The sequence below is a fragment of the Fukomys damarensis genome, unplaced genomic scaffold, assembly GCF_012274545.1.
Source record: "Fukomys damarensis isolate Sample0158 unplaced genomic scaffold, DMR_v1.0_HiC HiC_scaffold_27, whole genome shotgun sequence".
Lineage (NCBI taxonomy): Eukaryota > Metazoa > Chordata > Mammalia > Rodentia > Bathyergidae > Fukomys > Fukomys damarensis.
This window is the reverse complement of record NW_022900939.1, coordinates 14,383,921-14,409,452: the sequence shown is the minus strand read 5'-3', so window position 1 is coordinate 14,409,452 and position 25,532 is coordinate 14,383,921. Positions and strand designations below refer to the sequence as shown.

At 42.6% G+C, this 25,532-nt stretch overlaps 1 long non-coding RNA gene across 1 annotated transcript; it reads left to right on the top strand.

Annotated features, from left to right (window-relative positions):
* Window positions 1-7,924: 7,924 nt before the first annotated feature.
* Window positions 7,925-22,320, top strand: LOC117283490. The gene is made up of 3 exons (XR_004514474.1): window positions 7,925-8,015; window positions 8,923-9,039; window positions 22,285-22,320. It is a non-coding gene; the product is annotated as an uncharacterized LOC117283490 (long non-coding RNA).
* The last annotated feature ends 3,212 nt before the right edge of the window (window positions 22,321-25,532 follow it).

The window sequence follows — 25,532 nt, the reverse complement described above, 5'->3', positions numbered from 1 at the left end:
GACTTGCTTTATCTTTTTTATTCTAGGGCCATAAATAATAAGACCACTAAATCATTATGGCTTCTTTTGCTATGGTCTTAGAATCTCAAAAGTCAGCCAACTCTTACCCTTGAGTCTATAATTTAAACATCTTGAAGGTATCTCCAGCTTTTCATTAGGTTAGCTTCATATTCTTGGAAAGAGAAGACAAAAAACTTTCAAAGTTCGTTTAGTGGGTTTAGCCATCACAGCCACCAGATAATGCAGGATTCAGTAACAATTCATACCTATATGGCTCAGCCATCAGCTCCCCTGTCCACATTGCCTGAACCTAAAACCCAAACGAGTTCTCTGACAATGAGTAGCTGAAACATAACTGGAAAATTCAGAACATACTTGTTCTTACCTTACAATTTTGAATTACTGTCTAGTTTCCAAACCTACAGCAAAGTGAGGGAAATAATAGACTTCCAGAGAAGTTTCAAGAAAGAAAAAGTGACAAGGGAAGTGTAATAAAGAGCTCCAGAAGTCCTGCTGGAGGTGTGGACTAGTGCCAAAAGAGCCTCTTGTGCCATAGGACAATAGCATTATGGTCAAATAATGACCCTTCACGTCCCACATAAACCCAAATTATGCTCAGAACAGAACAGTCATTTCTATTGCAAATATTTTAGAAATGTTTATATTGCAAGTGGTAAAACTTTTTAAAGAAGTATTTGTATCACAAATGGTAAAAATAACCTCAGGAATTAAAAGGAATAAACCTTTGACAATCGACAACATTTTGCTAAGCAAAATAATACATCTCCCTGGTTGAGGTTTTATTCTGTGAGCCTCTAGAGTTTAAGAGGTTTTTTTCCCCCCACAGCTTCATAAGTGACTTTCATGCTACAGTGCTTTGCATATAATGCCATGAACAATAGAAGTGCCAAGTTTTCAGTATGATGAATGAAACTAATAACCAGAATACAGGTCAAATTCTGTTGCAACAAATACTGCTACTATAAAAATCACTTAAGCACTCCTGTTATCTCCAGGCCCCTGTCGATTGCCCGTTTATTTTAGGCAATAGTCACTACAACAAAATTGGAATATAATAAAGAGAAACTAGACCCTCACCACAAGTTGGGTGTAACACCATTTAACCTGTAATAACAGATTCTCAACTTATATTTCTCCAGCTCTTTGTTTTAAAAAGAATAAGCCTTATGTAGACACAATACCATCCTGGAAAGCTTGTGGTTAGTTGTTGCTAGGAGAAGGAGGAATTGAGAAGCAGAGCAAACATGGAGTTATGTAGCAGTCTCTCACTAGGGAATTTGGTCTCCAGGGACACTTTTGACCTTAATCTATGTTGGAGCCCTTAACCAGAGTTACTTGCTTCTAACAGTGATGTAATGTGTGTATTAAGCCCTGGAATAAAGACATGATTCATTTCTCATAGGTCATTGAGCACTTTGTGGTAACCTGGCTCTGATCTGATGACTCTAAGATTTAAAAAATAATAATACAGAAGGGTGTGACTGGAGCTGTCTTTTCTCCTGTGATGCACTGCTTCAGCATGCATGATTGTAAAGTCACATCCCATGTCAATTATATATACAAATATCAAGTTAGCTGCATTCCCTTTGGTAAGTAGGCAAGGATTTTTCCATGCCTGCCCTTTTGCTCACTGAGCTTTGTCATTTATCTGTGACATTATCTGACTAGGCATCTTTTCTTTCTTTCACTTAAATATATTTTATGACTTCATTGCAACCAACATTTCATAACACCCTTACCAGCAGAATGAATTAAATCATAATTTACTTCATAACAGTACAATCAGCAATAGAAAATGGAGGGGGAAGGAGAGGGAAATTATCCACATTTTCCCAATGATCATATCTGGCTTGTACCCCCGATTCACATCATAGTCCAAAGAAGTTCATAAATTTTGGGCATTGCTCAGCTTTAGGAGGCAGGCAGTATCTCTTCCTGTCTCAGGGTGAGTTAAGCAGTCTCTTGAATGCATGACATTACAGAATTTGTTCACTTCTGCTGACTTGCTTCCCTTAGCCAGAGAACAGTTAAGCACTTTCGTGTCTCAGGCAGAGGATCAGGTTAGGAAGAAGTGACTGCGTTGCTTAGCTATTGAAAACACTGAGTCCAAATATCCAACTTAAGGGTGGCCATTTGCTGTGCAGTTTTTTCAGGACATCTGGAGATTAGTGGTGTTAATTGGAGCCAACTTTTCTGTATTTGGTTTCTCCTCACACAAATTGAGACCTTTTGGACCCAACTGTATGGCTATATCCTAGTATCACATTCAACATATCCCAAGTAGGCAGAACCACAGGGAAGGAAAAGATCACTCTTAGACTTGATGTTAGTAATGGTGGTGGGAGCATTAGAATTGGTTTTAGAAGGGGAATGATAAACTACTGATAACAATAGTAATAGGTATTTTATCTTTTTGAAATATATAAATTATTTTAACTATAATCATCTTTTTGTGCTATAGGTGATTAGAACTTATTCCTCCTGTATAACTATATTGATATCCATTATCTGAGCTTCCTTCACCCTTTAACCTTCGTAGACTCTGGTAGTCACTTTTCTACTTTCTACTTTTATGAGATCAACTTTCTTAGTTTCTACCTACGAGTGAGAACAGATTTGTCTTTCTATGTCTGACATTTCAATATCCTCCAGTTCCAACCATGTTATGCGAATGACAGGATTTTATTCTTACAATGGCTAAAGCACACAAGTATCAAATGATGGCCCTATAGCCTACAGATATAAACAATTAAGCATCAATTAAAAATTTTAAATGTGTAATTTCTTAATACTTAAAGCCAGTTTCCCATTTGCTTATAAGTAGATTGACCAGTTTCCCCCAAACTCATATTTCCTCTAGAAGATACTGGCTTATGTAATGATACAAAGGTATTCCTTTTGAGATCATATCTAGCCCTCTTATGACCAAACTATACTTAAAACAAAGTTGCATACTCATTACAAGTTGTCTGTTTGGCCTTCTCCACCTCTGGCATGAGGTCAAGATGTGTAGGAAGAACTAAGTCCCCTGGTAGTCTGCCACTGTATATGGTTAAATGGCAGACAGAAGTTACTTTTTCTAAAAGTAACTGTCTTCTGCCTTTTCTAGGATAGTAAGAAAATCCATCGTGGAGTGTTTATGCTCCTCCTGATAGCCAAGCCACAGGCTTTCTTTTTACATTGTGCTGCTGAGGCCCGTCACTGCCCTCAGCAAAGACAATTTCACCGTGACTTACTTTCTAATAATCGCTGGCACGGTCTCATGAGGACATGCGCAACTGCTGTCTATCCTCAGGGCTGGCACATTGTCCAATGGCAGGCTTGCAGAGCACATGAAAGACCTGGCTCAGTTCACGAGGCAGTCAGAAGTGGTCCAGAGTTCAGGCTTCCCCCTGCCTTTCGTTCTCCCACCCCCTTCCTCCACTCCTCCGCCTCCTCTTCTTCCGGTCTCTCCATCTGGAAACCATGAGCCTCATGGATTCCTGGCACAAATTCTCTGATTTCAGATGTTTGGGAAGTTTCTCAGCTTGGATCATTCTTCAAGTGTAAGAAAATTCAATTTGGGAGAAAAGACAGCTGAGATCCTTCTATAGAAGAGAAAATAAATAAGGTGTGGTGTGTATCCATCCTCTCATCAATTCAGCTCCAAAACCACACATGCTGTCTAATCTCAGAAAAAGTATTTGGATTCCCCCCAAGGGAGGGAACAGCATGGAAAAACAAATTCTTCACTCCTAAAAACTTACTTCCCTTCTCTGGTATAAACACGACTGGCATTAGATAATACGATGTGATTCATTTTGCATGTGTTCATGGGGGAAGAAAGGGTCTCTAACGGGTAGACCTAAGAGTAATGGAATGAAGCCGAAAGTAAAATTGAGACTAAAGATGTTGGGAGAAAACATTATGAAGCACTTAACCCCAGTGTTGCGTTACTAGGAAGAAGAACAGTGTACCATCTGTGTTTTTGGAAAAATGAACGAACTTGCTATCAATACTGGATTTTAGAAACAGATAGACTTGGTTCTAGTACTGTCTCTGTCTTTCACTAACCAAGGAATTGAATGAGCAGGGATTAGTACAGCACCTGACACACAGCAAGGACTTAAAAGTTGTTGCTAGTAATTACTATTTACTGTGCTGCCGATGACAGCAAAACGAAGTCCTCTTTAGGATGAGGTAGAGGCCCCCCTACCACATCTCCCTGTTAACACTTTTCGTATCACTTGTAAGGCATTCAAATTATCCTATGTATTTATTTCTCGCATGGTTAAGGTCTGAAACTCTGAAGGTTATATTATTTGCTCCTGTGTTGCAAGGCTGACACATTTGCTGGACTCAGAATAGCTGTTCTTACGATACTTCTGGACTTAACTGACTCCCTTTCAGATCCAGAATTGCTCCAGACACTATATCAAGATGCAGAAAACTAGAAGACACCTTTAGCTACCTCTACCCCAGCATGAGTATCTGAAGCAGCGGCCACCACCCGCTCTTCCCAGAAGACAGAAGAGAGCTGGAAAAATCTAACTCCTGTCCCTGTTCTGTCACTAACAAGGTACGGGGACCCTTAGCTGGCTGTGCTCTCTCTTGCCACACTCCTAACAACAGGAGTACAATCAATCAAGCTGGAGGATTCTCAGTGCTTTCCAGCTCCAACATTGTAAGCTCTTATTAGCCAAGTAAGAAATGACAGCAAGAACGTGAAGATGCTTCCTCTCTTGCCTTCTTTCCTCTCTGTGCATGTACGTTTATGTGTACATGTGTGTCCATAGGTGAGTACACAGTGTATGCACAGGCGTGTACATTAGGTGCATGACTGTGTGTGTGTGTGTGTGTGCACAAATGCTGGGGTTATGTCAGGAGAACCGGATTCATAAACAGACTATATGGAAAGTAGCATTTCTCCTAAGTGTGCACAAATATGAAAAATTATAGTCAAGTAAGTTGGGAAATAGACTAGTAGACTAAAAAACACTTTCTTCTGTAAGGAACTTCCTGTAGCTTTTAATATCTTCATGTGCACTGTGAAGCTTCGGTGTGATAATTACCTGGGTATCCATGGCACAATGTGAGGACACAGCATGATGAAGGTACCAGGTGAGCCTTGTGCATTGGTGGTCTCTCACCCCTGATAAACACTGACATCCATTTTCTAGACTGGGACCCTGAGATATAAGTTCAGCATAGATGGGAGTGGACCACAAACCATTCTCATGCCATCTCTAGCATGTGAGCCTGGAGGACACAGAAGAACCTTCAGGTGCCCTCACAGACATCCTATGGCAGGCAGTAGCATGTGGGTGGGAAGAGCCACTGAGTGGGGTATGCACATCAGCAGGATTAATGACTTGGCACTCCTCCACATAGCTCTTCTTTAAGTATTGGGTCAACGTTTATTTAAAGGACAGAATGGAGGCAGATGGGAGAGGGTGTTGGAGGCTGTATCTCTACCTGTGTACCACTTTCAGAAACAAAACCCCCGACCTCCTTTAACAATACAGTTTAGTGACTATCTGTTTTTCTGTTAGCCTATCCTTCTGAGGGTCATAACCCACCCACTCCCAAATGGCTTTCAAAGTATTTCTTCTTCTACACAGTTTTCACCACTGCATTACAATTTTGGTGATGTTTTTACACGACCATTGCTCCCCATCCCAGCAGACTGGGATGTGGGACCTGGGTCATGTGTCATATGCATATGGGCGTCAGGCTGGTAATTTAGTGAGGACCTGTTCCTCACATAGAAAATGTGTGTGACACTCAGATAACAGCACTCCCCACATGATTTTGATCATGGGCATGAGAGTTCATGCCCTTACAAGTAAGAAGATACACAGGGTAGTATTTTCTTAGGAGATTATTAGACCCACTGGAATGTAACAGAAGGATTTAGCAGTGGTAAAGAATAAATATCCCCACTTGCTGGGACAGCTGTTCCTGCCCCACCTCCTCCCTCTCACTCCCTTCCTCAGCTCCCTCCTACTCTTTTTCTACCTAGGACAAAGAAGCATCATCTGAAGTACTTCAGAGACAATAAGCATCCTTGGACAAAGCTATTGCCAGAGTGGTTCCCAGTTCTCACCATGTTGTTTCACACCTATAAATGGCCCTGTTTTTAAGAATGCACAAAACCAACTATGGCCTTTAATTGGATCAACCCTCCATCCCATTCCATAATACTGTGTACTGATGAGACAGAACACAGAGATGGCCAGTGTTATTCAGCAAGGGTTAAATAGAGCTCCTGGACTGGTTGAATTAGGCATTTACAAAAGGGGTTGCATAGACATAGCTGGGGTAAAATGCTTCTGTGACCTTCAACTTCATTTCAAAAATCAAACTCAAAGATTTGTTGATGAAGGCTCAAGATGTTGACATGTACAGTGGTTCTAATTGGCTTCTTTTTCCCATTGGCATGATCAACTTCAACAAGCCCAGGAGCTTCCTATTACCCATACATAGAGATGGCTCCTCTTGGAAATAATGGGAGTATATATTCTGGATCAGAATACCTGAGGCTAAATACCTTTACTAAGTCACTTTAAGCAAGTAACATTATATGCCCTGTGCCTCCATTTTCTCCTTTATAAAATGGGAATAATATCACACTGGATGCATGAGAGAATCAAACATGATAATGTTTGGAAAGTGCTTAATATTGTGCCAGGCACATTGCCCTCAAGGAATAAAATAGTTATTTCCAATATTAGTGTTATTATAAATTGGTGAAGTATCAAAACAGATTTTTAAAAGGAAAGTTTGCAATATCTAGTCTCATTTCTAGACATCTGTAACTGAAAGAAACACAATGCATGTACTAGATTTTTGCATAAGAATGTACATGTTGTGGTTTTTAATGACAGAAATAAGACAGTGACCTAAATATCCCTCAACTAGCTTAGGGACTAGCTAAGTATCTTAGAGTCCATCCGTGTGGAGGACCACTCTACAGAAAATCAAAGGTGGGTTTCTCACTCCTTGCTCAGCCAGCCAACAATGCTTCTAAAAATCACTATGGTCTCTGCGTTTAGAGTGGCAATCACAGCTTTCCTTCCTGCAATCACAGGACATTCTCTGGGATGCTAATGAGATGATGATTTTGTTTTACTGAGAAGAGTGGGTTTGCGTCATTTAAGCCACACTGAAGAAGTACAGCCCTGAAGAGGAAGAGGTGGAGGAACTTGGTTAAAAGATACCCTGGTTTCTAGCACAACCTTATCTTCATATTGTAACTTTTAAGTCATGGACCAGTAGGGTGGAAAAAATGCCATAAGACCTTGACTTTTGGGCATTAGTTCACCCCCTTTAGAGCTTTCTGCTATGAGAGAAAAATGAGAAGTTCGTCTGTTGGGTCATGTTCAAGCAGAGAAACATAATGGCTTTTCTTATCCTTTGTGCCTCCCTAACCCCAATCCTCCAGTCTGCTTCATGGTTCAGGTTGGGAGTGGACACAGGTCCCTTAGCCACCTTGCTGCTCTCTAACTTCATTCCTGTTACCTCTGATTGTTACCAATGAGCAGCACTGATCACGATCCCTACCTGCAAGAAGAGCTTTACTCTTATTCTGAGAAGTCCACTGTGCCCCAAAGAGGTTAGAGTATAAAACAGACAATGAATATGGAAGCATTTTGGAAAAAGTAAAGTTATTATGCAATGAAGAGTGAGTTTGTGGGACAAGCAGATCCAACACATAGCTGTCCTGAAGGGAGATTATAGGCCCCTCAAAGAGCATTCTCCATTGTAGGTCAAGCCTGACATTCCTTCTTTCTCTCATTTCAGGATGACTTTTGATGCACAAAGGCACCTATAAATGAAAGAAGCAAGATTGAACCCTCTGCCCTGCATGTCTGCTTTTGGCCCTGTAGCCAATGTCCCCATTAATAGGAATCATGTTCCCCCATGCAGTACCAGCCCAAACCAGCAGGGGTCTGACATTAGTTGCTTTTAACCCAGAATGACATCTCTGCTGTGATCCTGTGAATGAACCTGAGGTGAGGAGCTAGCAACTTTGACTGGTGGGATCAGAACTTGCAGGTGTAAATAATGCTTCCCTATGTGTAGTAAGACTTTGCACAGCCCAGGCCACAGAGCATTGATCTCCCTTGTCCACAATGAAGATTTAATTCAGTTTCCATGTTTGCCCAGAGAATATATTCATAAAGAGAGCCACCTTAATCCGGGAGCTTGGATCCTCAAGATTCCTGTCTGAAGCAAGCCACCAATTTCTGTCTGGTCTCTAACAAGATAAGATGCCATGTTGACCAAAAGTGATAATGATTAAAAAAAAAGATATAAACTCAGAAAGCAAGTTAAATGTCTCCAACTTATAGGCCTCATTTTCAAGAAAAACATGATGTATTTGGTATTTCTGGATCATTCTTTAGGTTGGTCTTTTACACTGTGAGTGTCCGTCTTCACATTGCCTTTGAGTATGTTTTTGTTGTGGGTTATTACTAGTTACAATTGTGAAATACCTCAAAAAGTACTGTGCTCTCCAATTTTTAAAGTCATTTCACACACATTACCTTAGGTGGTGTTTTCTGGAAGAAAGAAATTATTAGTGTCATTTTACAGCCAATGAAATTGAGGTTCAGACAGTTGACGAAAGTTCCCTGAAATCTTATAGCTACTAGCAGCAGAGCTGGAATTTTCCATGCCAATGAAGTAATTAAAGTCCGTATGTGTTCGGGGATTTTCACACATGCAAACATTTGTATAATTCAGCCCTAATATCAATTGTACCTTTTTCAGCAATTAACCTGATTATATATGTTGTCATGTATTTATATCTTGTTGCTCTGCTAGACGGCAATAACTATCATTTCTTTAAATTATGGAATTTGTACTTTTTACATTTCTTCCCTTCCTATACCCCTGCTTTATATTCTGCTTTTCTAGGAGGTGGCAGGAAGTGGCAAGAATCCAAACTACCCATGTTCAAAACTGTATCTTCAACAGGCTCTCAGACAGAGGAAATCCATCTGTTTTCATCTTCACCACAACCTGAAGAGTGAGGTACTGTTATTTTTCTAGATGAGGAAGTCACTCTTAGGCACAGAGAGACTGGCTTCCCCAGGTTCACACAACTGTGCAGTGCTGGAGCTGAGATATGTACCCAGACAACCTGATCCCTACCTGATTCACAAAACCCATGCACACCAAGTGCAAAACCCTCCCAACTTCCCCCAGAGGAAGGACTCTGTGACTTCTCTGCAGGAGTCCAGGGTGGTTGTGAGGCCTAAACAGAAAGCGAATATGTTAGTATACCTTGGAGAAGAAGGGGTTCATATTATAGGTTATAAAAAGTCAAATTCAATATGGATTGAAAAGGAGGACTGTATAGACAATGTGACAATATTGATACCAACCCCTCTGAGCTACTCCAGTTATCTTAGAATCTCTCTTCATTTTATCCCCTCCCTTTTATTTACAGGTTTAATGGCTCTAAATATAATTAAGGAAAACTACCTTCAGCCTAGATGGTGGTGCCTGCCACACATGAGAGCTAGCTTTGGTGATCTGCCCAAGCTCCAGTGTTAGTTGCCATAGACTGAGAACTTATTATGTGTCAGCATTTTGCAAGCTTTTGCTAAAGCAGACACTTGAGGTTGCCTAACCCCTCTATGTTAGCCCCCTCTGCTTGAGGCTTTGAACGCGTGCAGCCCTCTCCCAGGGGCCTCCATTATCCCACCCTGCCTTCCTGTGCCAGGCCAGACCTGGTTGGTCTAAACCAGGGATGGCTAACCTAAGGTATGCATTACTGAAAGCTCTAAAAGGTTCACTGTCACTAGTCTAAACCTTAGACTGTATGGTAAGTCCCATGCCTTTTGTCCTGAGTGGTTCAAAAGTAAGCACCCACCAGGGCTTCTGGAAAGTTTCTCGCTCCCACAAAAAGTCTCGATCAGGTCCAGCCTCTCTTCTTGGAGACAGTACTTCGATTGACCTGCATTGCATTGATCCTGTGGCCTGAGGAGGAAGCAGGAGCCCCGTCTAAGCAAGTTAACAACTTTGCAAGACCCTGTCTCAAAATAAAACAAAAAAAAAAGTCTGGAGATGTAGCTCAGAGTGAAGGTGCTGGTTCATTTTCCAGTGGCAGGGGGGAGTTTGCCTGAGCTGCAAAGCAGAAGGCAGTGCAGCCTATGTCTAAAATACTCTGATGTAAGATGGCAGTCCTCACTGCAACCCCACCAAGGAATCTGTTATGGCCTTTCTGCAGAGGAGGAAACTGAGGCAGGCAGAGGGTTGGAATAAATCACTGAGTAAATAAGTGAACTGGAGTTCAACCCAACACAGATCTGTTTACCTTCAAAACCTGGTCTGCTCTTGATCTCACCTATCTGTCTGCTTGTCTGAGTGACAGAGAAAGAGTAGGAGCCTCTGTACTGCTCAGGACAGTGGGCTCACCTTCTGCCTCCCTCTTCTCCCATCTTCGGGCCGCTGCCTTTGCTCAGGATGCCTCCTCTCTAGTTTGGATCTTAAATGTCTCCCAAAGGCCCGTGTTAAAGGCTTAGTCCCCAGGGTGGTGCTGTTGGGAGGTGGTAGAGTATTCTAGAGGTGGGACCTTATTGGAGGTCTTTAGGTCATTGGGAGTGTGCTTAACTGGATAGGGGGACCTCTGCCCTTTCCCTGTGCTGTTTTTGCCCCACCCACCCATCCAGACCATGAGGTGAGCTGTTTTGCTCTGCCACACACTCTTACCATGATGTGTGGTCTCACCACAATCCCCAAAGCCAAATGTTTGTGGACTGAAGTCTCCAAAACTGTGAGCCAAAATAAACCTTTCCATTTTCTAAGTTGACTATCTCACGTATTTGCTATAGAAATGAAAAGCTGACTGCCATGATGCCATGGATTATTCTCTCCAATCCCTGAACTTCCTTCTATCTTCAAAGCCCACCTCGAGGCTGGATTCCAGCTCTGCCCATGAAATGGACTAGATCTGCAACCCACACTAAGCTCTGATCCTGTCTTATGACTTCATCATTTGTGCCCTAACTTTGGCAATTCCTAATTTTGTCTCATTCTTGGGGGGTTTAATTTATCAACCTTTGACTCATTGTTGACAATTAGGTCTTCCTGGGACTTATTTCTGGCATATACATCGCTCTATCTGAAGGAATTAGACCTGACATCAGGAGAGACTTTGTTCCTTCCAGGAATTACACTGTAGTCCTTTGTCCCCACACTGTGAGCCAGACGAGGTCCCTCTCTGGACCCTAGTACACAGGTGTGCATGATCTTTGCTTGGGCTGTTCCCTCTGACTGGTGTTCTCTGTTCCCTCTGACTGGTGCTAATTTTTGTGTATGTCTTATCTCCTTCAGTGGCCTGTGGATCCCATGAGGGAAGTCTACTTACTCTCTCCTTAATATTCTCACAGCACCTAAAACAGTACTAGCCTGTAGATGTTCGATAGGTGTTTATGGAATGAATGAATGAATTTTCAGTGATATGAGAAGGCTGTATTCTCATGGCTAAGGGAAAATCTCTTCTTTGGAACACTGTCCTAATGAGGTAGTATTTTACAATCAGGGTCTCACGCTACTTAAAGCTATTTAAATGACTTATTGGTCTCCCCCATGTGTTGTAAGTGAGATTTTAATTTTGGTGCTTGCCCATAGGCAGTATTGAAAGAGCTACACAATTTTTTTCTTTACATCCAGTAACACTGATAAATTAAACCCAGAATTTCCACAGAATATGGCAACTCCATCCCTCTTGCCAAACACAAAGGCTCAGACAGGCCTCAGGGAATCTTTGCCTCCTGTATTTTCTGAATGAGATTCAGCCATAGACTGTTTTAGTCGGAGGTGGATGGTTCTGGTGGATAATTGAAATCTACAAACACCTCCATTGTGCTTAACAACTTTGATCTCTCCTAATTGGATATTAATAAGTTGGAAATATAAGACCCTGAAATTTGGTTTCTCCCTGCCTTGAACCCAGCCAACAAATAATGGAAAGTCAAGTTTCAAAAGGCATAGAAAGATTGACACTGAACAAATCTCCCACCCACCTATTCCCATCCCTCTCAGCTCCTGAGTTACAACAGTAATAATTTGGAATGATTCATGGGTTAAGAAAGTTCATCTGGACTGGCTAGAAGCACTGGCCACACCAGGCCAAGGTCGAGTGCAGGCTCTACCACCTTCACCCACAGATACTGACCAGCTTTCTGAGCCCTCAAAACAGTGGTTACCGTCTCTGCAGAACCAACTTTACAAGAGCTTGGACTAAAATCCTGGATATACAGATGCTCCACAAATAGTTTAGGATCTACACAAGCTCTGACCTTTTTCCTGCTGCAGTCTCCTCTTACAAACAGCATGAGTATGGAGACCGCCCCCTTTACTCTGCTCACTTCACCCCTAGGCAGAAAGAGGAATGACACGGGGAACTTGTTCATCTTTTTCTCTCCTCCTCCAGAACTCAATACCTGTTCAGTGCACATGCACCATGGCCCACTGCCCTCACTCAAGGTGCTATATGAGAGCAGGTTGGCTTGTGGGATTTGGAGACAGATTTCTGGGGTTTGAATTCCAGCTCAATCTAGGATGTCCAATTGTCCAAGTTTGCCCTGACTGTCCCAGTTTTAGCATTGCCACTGTGGTCATTGGAAGAGCAGGACATTTGGTCATCCTCATTTCTGACTTAGGTCACATTTCTGTATCTTGGAGATTTGAGCCATTCTAAAATCATCCTTAGTAGTTGAGATGAAAAAAGTGAGGAATTGGAGCATCCTGTCTCAGAGACAGAGCCAGCATTCAGAGTCTCCTCTAACCTGCGTGTACCACTTTCAGACTGACCTGTCCTTGAGAAGCTACCAGACTCCTGGTCTCAGAGCCACTTTTCCCTTAGGGTGGAGGTAGCCTTGTCATGACCATAACTAGGGCATACATTCAGCACACACCTTCACCTGAGTTTGATCTTGCTCAAATCCCAACTCTTCTCAGGCTAAAATGAGGCCAAGGACAAAGGAGGCAAGTGGAGTTGAGGGGGATGGGAAATGTTCTCCCTAGGAAGCCCAGGTGAGGATTGGAAGAAAGGGGAAGGTGAGCAGAAATGGGGCGGCTGCTTGTTCGTGAGAGCAAGGACTTGTCTTCCCGGGAGTGCATCAACAGCACTAATGATCCTGAAAATCAATCCCTAGTGCTGTGCCAGGGGTTGGGCCAGGTCAGCCTGCAGCCCAGCTTCATAACTCCTCACCCCACAGGAAGCTCTCAAGTCACCCTGTGGACAACCACTGCCCACCAATGTGAATGGAGCAGGCTCTACATGTTGTGCCCTAGTTCCTGCCAAGGAGGCTTTCTGCTTTTACTGCTAGCTCTTCACAGAATGCCAGGGGTTTGGAATTCTGAAACGATGCTTCTAAATAAAAACAGTATCAATATATCCATCTTTTATATATATATCCAGACCAAAAAATCCAAGGGATTTTCACAGCGTCTCACAGCTTGTATAAAGTAAGGATTGAGAGTGGTGATCTTCAAACTCTATCTGGAAGACCCATCAGAAAAATGACTCTGAACAAACACCTCCAGTGCCCATATGTGACTTAGTTATAAAGTATAGCTTTGACTATTTATTAATATATCAAGTGTATGATAAAACATGAAAGCAGATGTTAATAGGGAGAGTTGCATCTGATGATGCAGCTGTAATCCTAGCTACTTGGGAGGCTGAGGTGGGAGGATCACAAGTTCAAGGCCAGCCTGCACAGTTTAGTGAGACCCTAGCTCAAAATAAACAAAAAGGGTGGGGATGTGGTACAGAGCCCCAGTGTTTAATCCTCAGTACCAAAAACCAAACAAGGAAACAGACCTACATATAAACCAAGGGTCCAATACTTGTTTCTCACCCCAGCAGTTTGTCCTGTACTGTTAATGAAGTGGGCATGTTGGAGATACAGCTGTGTGTCTGCTAAAACCAGGCAGGCAACACGAATGGAGTGGACTAAATGTAGAAGAACCAACTGTCCAGGGAAGATGAAAAATGGCATCTAGTTCTTGGCTCTGTATTAAGCACAAGGAGAGAGTAGCAGAGACTGTGGCAAAAATTGAGAGCAAATCTCCCATCTAAAAAGAGCAGCTGGCATTCAGTTTCAGGCAACAATTGCCATCCACAAATATAGGCCCAGGGCTTCCAACTTTCCAACATTTCAATAGATGTCAGAGATCTAGTTGGGTATGGTGGCACATACCTGTAATCCCAGCATTCTGGGAGGCTGATGCAGGAACATTGCGAGTTCATGCACAGCTTGGGCAACCTGTCGACTTACTAAGACCCTATCTCAAAATAAAACAGGGCCAGAGATGGACATAGCACAGTGCAACATCCTGGGTTAAATCCCCAGTACTGCCAAAAAAAATCAGATATCTAAAATGTTTTATGTGAAATTATCCAATTTTACAATAATGTCTTCTGGTTTTGTTCAGAAGGAATTGGTAAGTGACGCACAGAGAGGCAGCAGAATGGAAGTAAAATAACAGAAAGTTTTATTTTGTTGACAAAGGTCAATCACACTTAATAGCATTGCCCTGATCAACCAAGTACTGGGCTACAACTCCTTCTTTTAGAGGATTTTACAGCCTTGTTCTCATTGAGGTGGTTACATTTCATTCTCACAGTATACATTGCTGATATACAAATCAAGGTCACGAGACAGTTGAATTTCAACCCAGATGTAGCACTCCTTTGTTGTGGGAGTTTAAGATTTGTTTAACTATCAGCCCAGATGTAACACTTCCTTGTTGTGGGAGTTTACCTTTAAGATTCATCTAGCTATCGATTCTAGCCCAGGAGAGGGTCATTCCTGGTCAGGAAAACATAGTTTACAGTGGTTCTTTTCATCTTTATAATCATGTGGTTTACAAAACTTTTGAGCTAAGGAGTCTTGGTGTGCCCTGTTATCTCAGGATGAGACTAGATGCCTCAGATGACTGTTGTTTCTGAACTAAACAAAGCAAACTGCTGTTAGGGACAGCAGAAATCATTTTACATTGTGACATTTTGTAGGTTTTTGCTAAAAAGTTTTCTCTATCCATTTAATGTTTTTACAGAGTTATTGGGAGCCAAGAGGGCTGCAGTCAGTGTGCAGGCTTCCAAAGGGCACCCACTAAAGTGAAGAGATTGGCCTTTGCAGTTAGCCTGGATTTTGAACTCTATTTCCAGCTTTAACAAATAAGTTAAATTCACTGTGCCTCAGTTTTCAGACCAGTAAAATAGAAATGATAAGTTTCTTGGAGGGATGATAGTGATGTTTATAAAGCACATAACAAAGTAACTGGCCCAAAGCAGAAACTCAGTAAACAATAAATATCCAGTTGGGGACCCTCCTCAAACTCAGCCCAATGACTTCCAATGCTCTTTTCTTTCTTCTCTAAAAGGAAAATCCCCATTCTTCTTACCCAAATTCAATCCTGTGCCTCTCAGAATTTATTCTCCCACAGGGAAAGACAGTTCTTTCCCATCCTATTTTCATTGTTCTCAAGAGTCCAGAAGCAAAGGGAAGAGCAGGCTCTCTCCTTAGGAGGCTGCCTGGAATGGAATGGGCATCAGACACTATGGGCTCCAGCCCTGTGAATTTCTGCAAGTGACCGATCTACTCTGCACTTGTGGTGCTATTAGGAAAGTAGGCACAGCAATGCTCAACTTGAGTAACCCTGAGAATATAAGATTATACAAGGTATGCTCGTAAAACATAGTGTGTTTAAAGAAAAGCTTTTTACAGTAAAAGACATATTGTCATTAATCCTCCTCAAAATATGCCTTCTCAGCTGGGCATGGTGGCACACACCTGTAATCCCAGCACTCAGGAGGCTGAGGCAGGAGGATCGCTGTGAGTTCAAGACCAGCCTGGGCTACATAGTGAGTTCCAGGTCAGTCTCAACTACATAGTGAGACCCTGTCTCAAAAAACCAAAAAAAAAAAAAAGAAGCCTTCTCTCTTTAAACACTCTCATCCCATGGTTCTTGCCATTTTCTGAAGCAGTTCTGGAAGTCCTCTTTTCTGACTATCTTTAGTTATGCTCTTGTGACTGCCTTGATATACTAAATTGATTCAAAACATTTACCTTTCATTGTCATTTTGCCTTTGGGGATGAGCCAGAAGTCACACAGTGCCAGATCTGGTGAACAAGGTGGATGAGGACAGAGCATAATGTTTTTACCAGACTGCCTTTCCATTGGATGGCAGTCAGCAGCAACGTTCACCGTAGTTTTGATCACACCTCATAAAAACATTCACAAAGGGGAACTTTTAGAACTGCTTCAGAAAGTTGCAAGAATGACAGAATTTGAAGCAAGGGGGGATTATTTTGGGAGGGACTAATGGCAGTGCATCTTTTACTATACTAATTTTCAAAAATTTAAGCATTCCCTGTATTTTTCAATCTCCCCTTGTATATTATTCTGGACGTTGTCATTTGCCTCCCACTCTAGATGCTCATGTGACTTGTAAAGGAAAAACTGTTTCTCTCTGTACTTCTACTTAACACAACCTATCTGTGACCAAATGTAGGGGAATGAATCTCACATTCAGAAAATTCTCCACTTCTTGGTGGACACGACTTGGATGTCCTGCAGTTGAACTCAGTTTTGACACTGCCTACATGGTGGTAACTTCAAATCCCACAGGGTAAGGGCTCAGTCTCACAAAACTACCTCCAACTTCCTAGGTCATTGGCAAGTCCATGTTGTCACCTGTGCTTCTGACTGGCTGACTATAAAGTTTCCATGATTCCTTCCCAGGATTCAGTCATTTGCCAGAACAGCTCACAAGCCTCGGGAAATCGGCTTACTTATTAGATTATCAGTTTGTTATAAAAGAATGAAACTCACAACAGTCTGCTATAGTTTGGATCTGGAAAACCCCCAAAGGCCTGTGTGTTAAAGGCTTGGTCCCCAGTTTGAGCTTCTCCTGGGAGATGCTGGAACTTTAAAGACATAGAGTCTAATTAGAAGTCTTCCATCAAGTGGAGGTGTGCCTTTGAAGGCTATACTGGGACTAGCCCTTCATCTCTGTCTGTCTGTCTCCCTCTCCCTCCTTTTTCCCTACCCCTTTCCCCTCCCCCCTTCCTCTCTCTCCTCAACTACCACAAGGTGCATAGCTTCCTCCATCCCACGCTCTTACCATGGTGTACTGCTTCATCACAGGCCCAAAAGCAACAGGGCCAACCAACTATCAGGCCAACTGACTCCTCCAAAACCACAGAAAACAACCTGCATTCTTTTTAAGTTGATTAATCTTGGGTATTTTTGTTACAGTAATGCAAGGCTGTGGTAGTCAAATAAGAGGTGTGTAAGGGAGAAGGGAAATTTCCCCTCTGCCTTTTGAAGGTACACTGAACTAAAATGACAAAAACAGATCAGTTGGAGAAAAGACACACAAATTAATTACTTGCTTGGAGGCAATCACATAGCATGATTAGCCTACCAGCCAAGCACATACCCTTTTCTCTATTGGGGCAGGAGAGAATGGAGAATGTCAGAGAAATAAGTAGTAAATGATTTTTAGGGGAACCAAATATGTTTAGAGAAAATAAAGTAGGTAGGGACAAAGTCTGTTTGACCTGCAGCTTAGACGGTGGTTTATAGATCATTTTCTATGGGACTCAGAGGACAGGGTATGTGACAGGTGTGTTCAGATGTTTTCATAGACTCCCGCCTTTCCTTCTATGTGAGTTTAATCATCTCTGGTTAATTAAATTTCAACAAGAAGACTCTCCCTAGGCCCCAGATCTTAAGGCCTCTGCTCTCTACCAATAGGGCCACAGACTGAAGGCCAGGCCTTCTTACTCACTTGGTGGATCTAGTTAAGGAGATCCAGGTAAGGAGACATTGCAAAAAATCTTCCCCTTACCTGGGATGGACAGAAACAAGGGAAGGTTCAAGGGCTTAGTTTGAGGACTTTTAATTTCTTTTGGATAAAATTGCTCAGCATGCCAAAACTATCTTATTGGGAGGGTATCATTCTCCGAGCCCCAACAAGTGCATTGGGCCAGGTATAGAGAAGGGGTGGAGCTTCCTTGGCCTCTTGGGGTGGTGTATCACCTCCCAGCACCTTCCAGGTTCACCTCCTGGATGCATCTTGTATGTTTGGATGCTTCATTATATAGTCATGACTGATGAAATCATAGGGCTTTGGCAATCCAGTTAAAATCCAGCCCCTTCGCCCTCCAGGAGGTCAGGGAGTGAGGCTGAAATTTGAACCTCTAATCATGTGTTGGTTTCCCTGGCAACCAATCTCCTGTCCTTAAGGGCCTGTCCAAACATCATCTTATTAGCATAAATTCAGACCTGGTGAGTGGGGCTTATTATCACTCACTTGGATCACTCTTGTCACTTAGGAAATTCCAAGAGTTTTAAGGAGGGGTTCTGTGCCAAGAGTGGGGACAAAGACAAATATATATTTCTTACTATAAGGACACCACAGCACTCTCCCCCTCTCCCCTGTTTTGTGCTGGAGTCTAACCTCAGTAACTGCATGAGGTCCTCTCCTCCCTGCCCTTTTCCTGCTTCCTGCTGTGTTCCTGCTTCCTGCCGGATGCAGCAAATGAGACACACTAACAAATGCTCAGGATGGAAGGAGAGTGATGGGCAGTTCATTGCCCCCGTTGGCTCTGGGTTCCGTTCCCTCCCATGGCAGTGTGCAGTGACCAGTAACTGTGTTCACCATGGAAGACCACAGCTCCTGACCCAGATCCTGACCCAGCTGCTGCTCCAGACCCAGATGTGGCTGCCCCTCTTTTTCTTTTTCATGTTCTCCTTTGCCTTTTCAGTCCAGAGGTAGAAACAACTGCCCAGTATTAGTAGCCCAAGGACTCCCCACCTCTTGCTGGCTTCACCTGACCCTGCCGTACCTTTTTAAATAGTCCTCTATTTAAACGCACCTCAGTTACCCTGATATGTCATCTGTTTTCCGCATGCCCTAACCATGACACATAAATGTACCATTTTCTTCCACCTTGGAGCCTTGGATATAGAAGCCACTCAGTGTTGTGATTTACACTCACTCTCGGGCCACCAAAAAAATCCAGTTATTCAAACCCCTCATCTCCTTGAGTACCCCAGTCCAGTGAGGTGCAAATGTATGGATGGAAGATTTATTCACTCAGCAATGCTTGTTATGCACCTATGATGCACCAAGCCCTGAACTGGGCTCTGAAGATTCACTGGAGGTCAAGCAAACAATGTTTGCATTTTAATGAAGTTGAACAGTCCCATAGGGTTTTGTAGGAATCTCCCCAGAGAATCACCTTTGTGGGCCACTATGAGACCAGATGACTGGCCAGAGCTCCCATGGGCCTTGCAGCCCACACTGGACTGGCCTAACTCCCATCCATCTTCCAGTCCAGTGGTCATGGGCACAGTTCTGGCTAAGGACACATAAGCTTCCAGGAAAGCCCTTCTTCCCTCTTTGGTTGAGCCAGACCCCACTAGTATAAACTTTTCTTCTTCATTTACCCTTTACATTCACCTACTTAGAACAGAGAAATGACATCTGGCAGTACAGTGACCATCATGTGACTGTGACACCACAGGCCAATACTTTAAGGGTAGCAAAGCAGAAAGATAGGGCTTAGGTCTTATGATATCAGTGAGCTTCCCCATCAGCCCTGGACTGTAATAGTTAAATCAACCTGTCTCTGTTTAAGACACAGGTTAGTAGTTGGTTAAGGGTATTTATAAGATTGATCCATCTTCTTCCCATATGTTTGAGGAAATTAAGGCACAGAGAGAAGAGGAACTTTCCCCAGATTACATAGCCAAAGTAGAATTCTCATCTCCAAACATCCATGCTTATAAGCTCCAACAGCCTGCACAAAGACGTGTGAACTCTGTGTGTCCTTTTGCTAGTTTACAGGTCTTTGGGAAGTAGAGCTCATCTCTCAGTCTGCCTTGGTCCTGGAGTGGTGGTGGAATGGGAGGACCCTGGTTGGATGTTCACTTAGTTACCCTATTGAGCTGTGGCACGTTCAGCCTGGTTAACTCTATTGGGAGGTGCCACAGCTCCCAAGAAGCAACAAATTGCCTATCTAGTTGTGAGAATGAAGTAAGAAAAATACAAGCTCTCTGGCTGTCTTCCCTCTCATGGCATTAAATTTTTGTGGGTTGTAATGAACCCCATCTGTAAAGCTAGTTTCTGTAAATGTCGCAACTCCAAAAGAACTGATAGGCAGACAGCTGGCTCTTTCCCTACCCTAAATGATCCTGTCTCTTCTTCTCCACCCTCATCTACCATGTCTGCTTTGAGACTTAATTATTCTCTTCCTGAGAATACTGTAAGAGAATAAAGGCCAGAAAAATAATGTATCTGGGACCCTAAAGATAAGCTCATCAAATTTATCAGGGACTGCAGTGGACTTAATGTCCCTCCAAATTCATACACTGACCTCCTAACCCCTGATATTGTTGGTACTAGGAGATGGGAACTTGAGGGATTCAATTCTACAGGTAGAGTCTTCGTAAATGTAATTAGCACCCTTATCAAAGAGGTCCTGGAGAGCACCCCTGCCCCTTCACCTTTTTTTTATTCAACAAGTATTTTAGTGGGATCAAGACATGGCTACCCCTCTTATGGAAAGTCAAGGCCCAGTCTCCAGCAAAACAGGATCTATTAGCTTCACTCTAAAGTATACTGTGGATGCCTTTGCTTTGTTCAGGTCCTGCAGACACACTCAAAGGGGAGCATCTGTTCAAATTCTCACAGCATGCCCAACAAACGTGCAGCCCTCTAATGACAAGGAAACAAAGGCTCAGAGGTGTGATGTACTCACAGAGCTAAAAAGGGCAGGATTGGAACCCAGGTCAGACTCATTCTAAACCTTGTGCTCTTCCTCGATCTGACCAAATGGGATAAGCCTTGTAAACTCAACTCATTTCCTATCATATGGAATTTCCCAGGCCTCTGGACTTTAAATTTACCTGCCAGTTAAAGTCTCATTAATTCAGTAACTTTTGCTGCTTGCCTCCTGGGTGCCAAGAACTGTGCTTTTCTCAGTGATTTCCAGAGAATGACAAATGACAAATGATATTGATATAATTTATGTGGTGAAAAAGCAGCTCCTAAGGGTTGTCACTCTCAAATTGAACTACTTTCTCACTATTGAATAAATTATATTTGGAAGAGCTGGTAAGAATGCCTTCTTAGGGTGAGCTAAGCCAATCAATACATGCCACTTGAAATTCTCTTTTCTGCTTTTTCTCCCATTCAGGCAGACTGGAAAAAATGCAAGTGTTTGAGGGCTAAAATTACAGGGCTAGATTTCTTAATGTATTTTTTTTTTTTTTTGAGTACTCTGATTCTGAAGAATGGGCAGCTCAGTGTCTGGGCTGCTTCCCTGCACAGGGGCAGCCACTCCTGGGCTTGCCTGGGGCCAGTCCATGGGTCACCAGGAATGGCTCTGCGGGGATCTGCTGGGAGAGGCAGACACTGGCTTCACTAACTCAGGTGGATCCATTCTAAAGCCTGCGATCTCCCTGGAACTGACCAATTGAAGTGAGCCTTGTAAATTCAACTCATTTCCTCCCACTGGTCCCAAGGTTCTCCTCCAAAAGCTGTTATCAGTTTTGATCAGCCACAAAAGCAGATTCTAGGACAGTATGCACAGGTTATAGGACACTTATGTCCACGTACAAAACCTGAGAATTTTGGCTTTGTGAGTGGGAGTGGCTGTTTTTCCTTCTTGCATCTCTCAGTGCCTCATTTTTTTTCTTGGATGGACCTAACTCATCTATAAACTACATGTGACAGAGAACTACTCCATACTCCTTTCATGATATAAGGCTCCGTGAACCCTGTCTTGCCCTTTCTGTTTCTTTTTTGAAATGATAACTCATTTAACAACTCCTCTCACTCTCCTTAGACCTACCCCACAAGGAGGAGGAAAACATTTTGGTCCTCTTGTCCAACCCTCCTTTTCAACAGCTTGCCTAAGGGTGCCCAGGGTCCAGAAGTGTGAAGGGAACTTCTCCCATCTTCTGACGCACACCTGTCAATCTTATCCCCCTCCAAGTTTCACTAGGGAAGAAACTGACTGCTTAAGGCCCCAGACAGGGATAGATGGCAGAAACAAGCTGGCACCTGACAATAAGGCCATAAATCTATCCCATATGACGCCCTTTTCCTAAGCTCCAGGAAGAGCAGGCACATCTGGTGACCTGGGCTATGGATCCAGAGTTTGATCTTTGAAGCACAGATGTTCGGGGACTTGCCAGTTTCCTCATTTGTCAAATGCAAAGCATAATGTCTCTGCTTCACAGGTGTGTAATGATGAGCAAATGAAATACTAGATGGAAAATATTCCAGAAGGTCAAGAGTCCTGCAGAATGAATCACTAGGCTGTGGTGAGTCTCTCTTCTTAATTTCTTTCCAGTCTGGCTTCCTCTCTGCAGGAGCCCACCCCTCCAGCTGCAAACATCCCTCCATGTCTCTGGGTCTCTGTCTGCACTCTCTTCTCACCTCAGTCCCCACTATGTAGGAATGGCCAGTAATCTCTCCAGAACCCACCGTGCAGGAACACATATCCCTTTGTCAAACCACCAGCCATTCTCCTTTGCCAGGATGAAAGCTGAAGTCAGCCTGGTAGCAGTAGGTAGAGTTCAAGCCTGAGCCAGTGACCCTCATCATTGTGTGATTTGCTTCCCTTTGAGTGGCTGTAACCCCATCACTATGTCATATATCAAAAGGAAGATTATCCAGGCTAAATTTAATCCAGGGATCGACCTCGGGTCCTTGTGCTTGCAAGGCAGGCAGTGGAACCACTGAGCTAAATCCCCAGCCCAGGTAGAGAGAGTTTTCTCTAGCTAGGCTCAGAAGAGGAAGTACAACATTAGAAATATAAAGAGGATTCAACAGCCAGCAAAGAAACAGGAACTTCAGTCCTACAATCACAAGGAGCCAATTACCTGAGTGACCTGATTTGTGCCCAGAGTCTCCACACAAGATCCTGATCTGGACAACATCTTAAATGTAGGCTGAGAGACCCTCAAAAGAAACCAGGTGGGCCCACCTGGATTTCTGACCCATAGGAAAAATGGTATCATAAGAGGATATTGTTTTAAGAGGCTAAGTCTCTGGTAATGTGTTATATAACTATAGGACATGAAACTCCCTGGTATTTCAAGTATAAACTCTAGAGTGATTTTTGGAATTCAAATCTGTACTACTTGTTGACAAGTCACACACGATCTGTGTTTTTCTATTACATTCTCTTTATTTAGGATAATTTTAGAGCTTTTCTCATGAAACTATTGGGAAGATTAACAGATATAATATGGTAATATTTTGGTATGTATTCAGCACAAAGTAAATGATAAATTATTATTTTCTCTGTACAATTATTACATTCTCTGAAAATGTTCCTTTAAAGTCAAATGGGCTTATTTAATAACTTAGGAAAATACAGTCTTTTTCTCAGCTCTCGCCGGCCCCTTGCCAGGCACACCTTCTGCTTGCTCCTGTTCCCATCACATGCCAATCTTTCCTGGCCTTGCTCAGATTCCTGCTCCCTACTAGAACTTTTCCCGACACCTCCAGCTCAGGACAATTTAACCTTATACTGACTTCTGGAGTGCCAGACAGTGGTGTACACAGTGTGATAAAAATATCGTTAATATTTCGATTTTTAAAATTATTATAGGTAAAGACACATTGACATTAACTCCCCTCAAAATACTTCTCATTTTGAACACACTTATCCTCTCATTTTCGCCACTCTCTGAAGCAGTCTGAAAGTCTTCTTCCCGGAGAATTTTTACAAGATAAGATCAAAACTATGGTGAATGCTGTTGCTAACTAACATCCCACAGAATGGCAGGCTCACAAATCATGTGTGTCCTCATCCACCTCATTCACTGAATCTAGCACCATGAAACTTCTTTCTGGCTCTTCTCCACAGTCAGCATGACCATGAGAAGGGATGTTTTCAATTCAGTTGAGAACATCAAAGCAGTCAAGACATTGCAACTAAAGGCACTCGTGAAAGAGATGTCAAGAACTGCTTAGAAAGTGGCAGGAATGATTGGACAAGTGTGTTCAAAGAGAGTAAATAGCTGTGTCTTTTATTGTAATAAATTTTTCTCTAAAAGTTTTTCCACCATATTTTTTTTTATCAAACCTCATAAATACTTAGGCTATCTCACTTAAAATTGTTTTTTTCGTATCAAGGAAGTGTCTGGAGAAATCCACAGAAGATCAAGGTAGGAAATAAGTTAATATTTCCTCATTAATATATCAGTGTATTTCCTCCTAGTCTTCTTATTTTTGTCGTTTGTCCATATACAGACAGATAAACAGTTGCCCTTCTGAGCATAAGTCTTGGCCTCTGCATGCCCAAAGCAGGCGCGTGCCTCAGTAGAGATTAAGATTTGTTCATACAGTAATTCAAGGAGCAAAAACAATGTGATGTTCTGTTCCAGTCATGCAAAACAGTATTAGGCAGCAAACTAGGACATTAAGATATGTTTAGCCCAGGTCCCTGTTTAGTTTCCTCTTGGTGATGTAGCAGGTTATCATAATTTGTGGCTTAACACACCACAAATTTATCCCCTATAGTTCTGGCGGTCAGAAGTCTACAATGAGTTTTATGGGGCTCAAGTTAGTATTAGGGTTCCTCCTGGAGACACCATGGAAGTCCTTTCCTTTCCTTTTCTAAGATCCAGAAGCTACCCACATTCCTTGGCTTGTGATTGTGTTGCTCCGATGTCTGCTTCCAACATCACCTTGCTTTCACCTAGGTTTGAGCCCCCTCTACCCACAAACACACACGCCTCCCTCTCATCAGAATCTTTGTGATTACATCGAACCTACGGGGAAGCGTCAACATAAGCTCCCATCTCAATACTGTCACAGTTCCTGACTGCTCAGTGTCGTAGTCCCAAAACGACTCTGCCAACAGGAACATTCAGCAGGTGGGGTACGAGGAACTCAGGAGAAAGGCTGCCGTGAAGTACTGGAAGCAGCCTAGGACAGGAAGCTGCTGGAGAAGGAGCTCTCAGAATAACATTATCATAGCAATGGCTGACGTTTATTGAACAGCCATGTGCCAGGAGCTATAGTAGGCCCTTTTGCAAAATAGTTGCTAGAAATAACACCACTGAAATAACCACAGAACCTCAGATAACAACCACCAACACTTGATTAAATCAATATATTAATTCTTTACACTCCTATATAATTTTTCCATATTCATTATAACATTGTGGATCTAACTTAAAACATTAATTTCTACATTTCCACTTTAGCTTTTACTAAAAATACTATTTCCATTTTGCAAAGCATTAGTTTACCTCCTTCTCTTTCATCTTTCTCTTCTGCCGTTTGGTAACCAGTATGAACAACCTGAAAAAAAAAATCTCTCTACATCTTCACCTATGTTCACTTAAAATAGTAATAATAGGCAGAGTATGGTTGTGCATGTCTGTGATCCCAGCACTCAGGGAGGCAGGGGCAGGATTCAAGCCCAACTTGGGCAACTTAATGATCGTCTGTCTAAAAAAAAAAAAAAAAA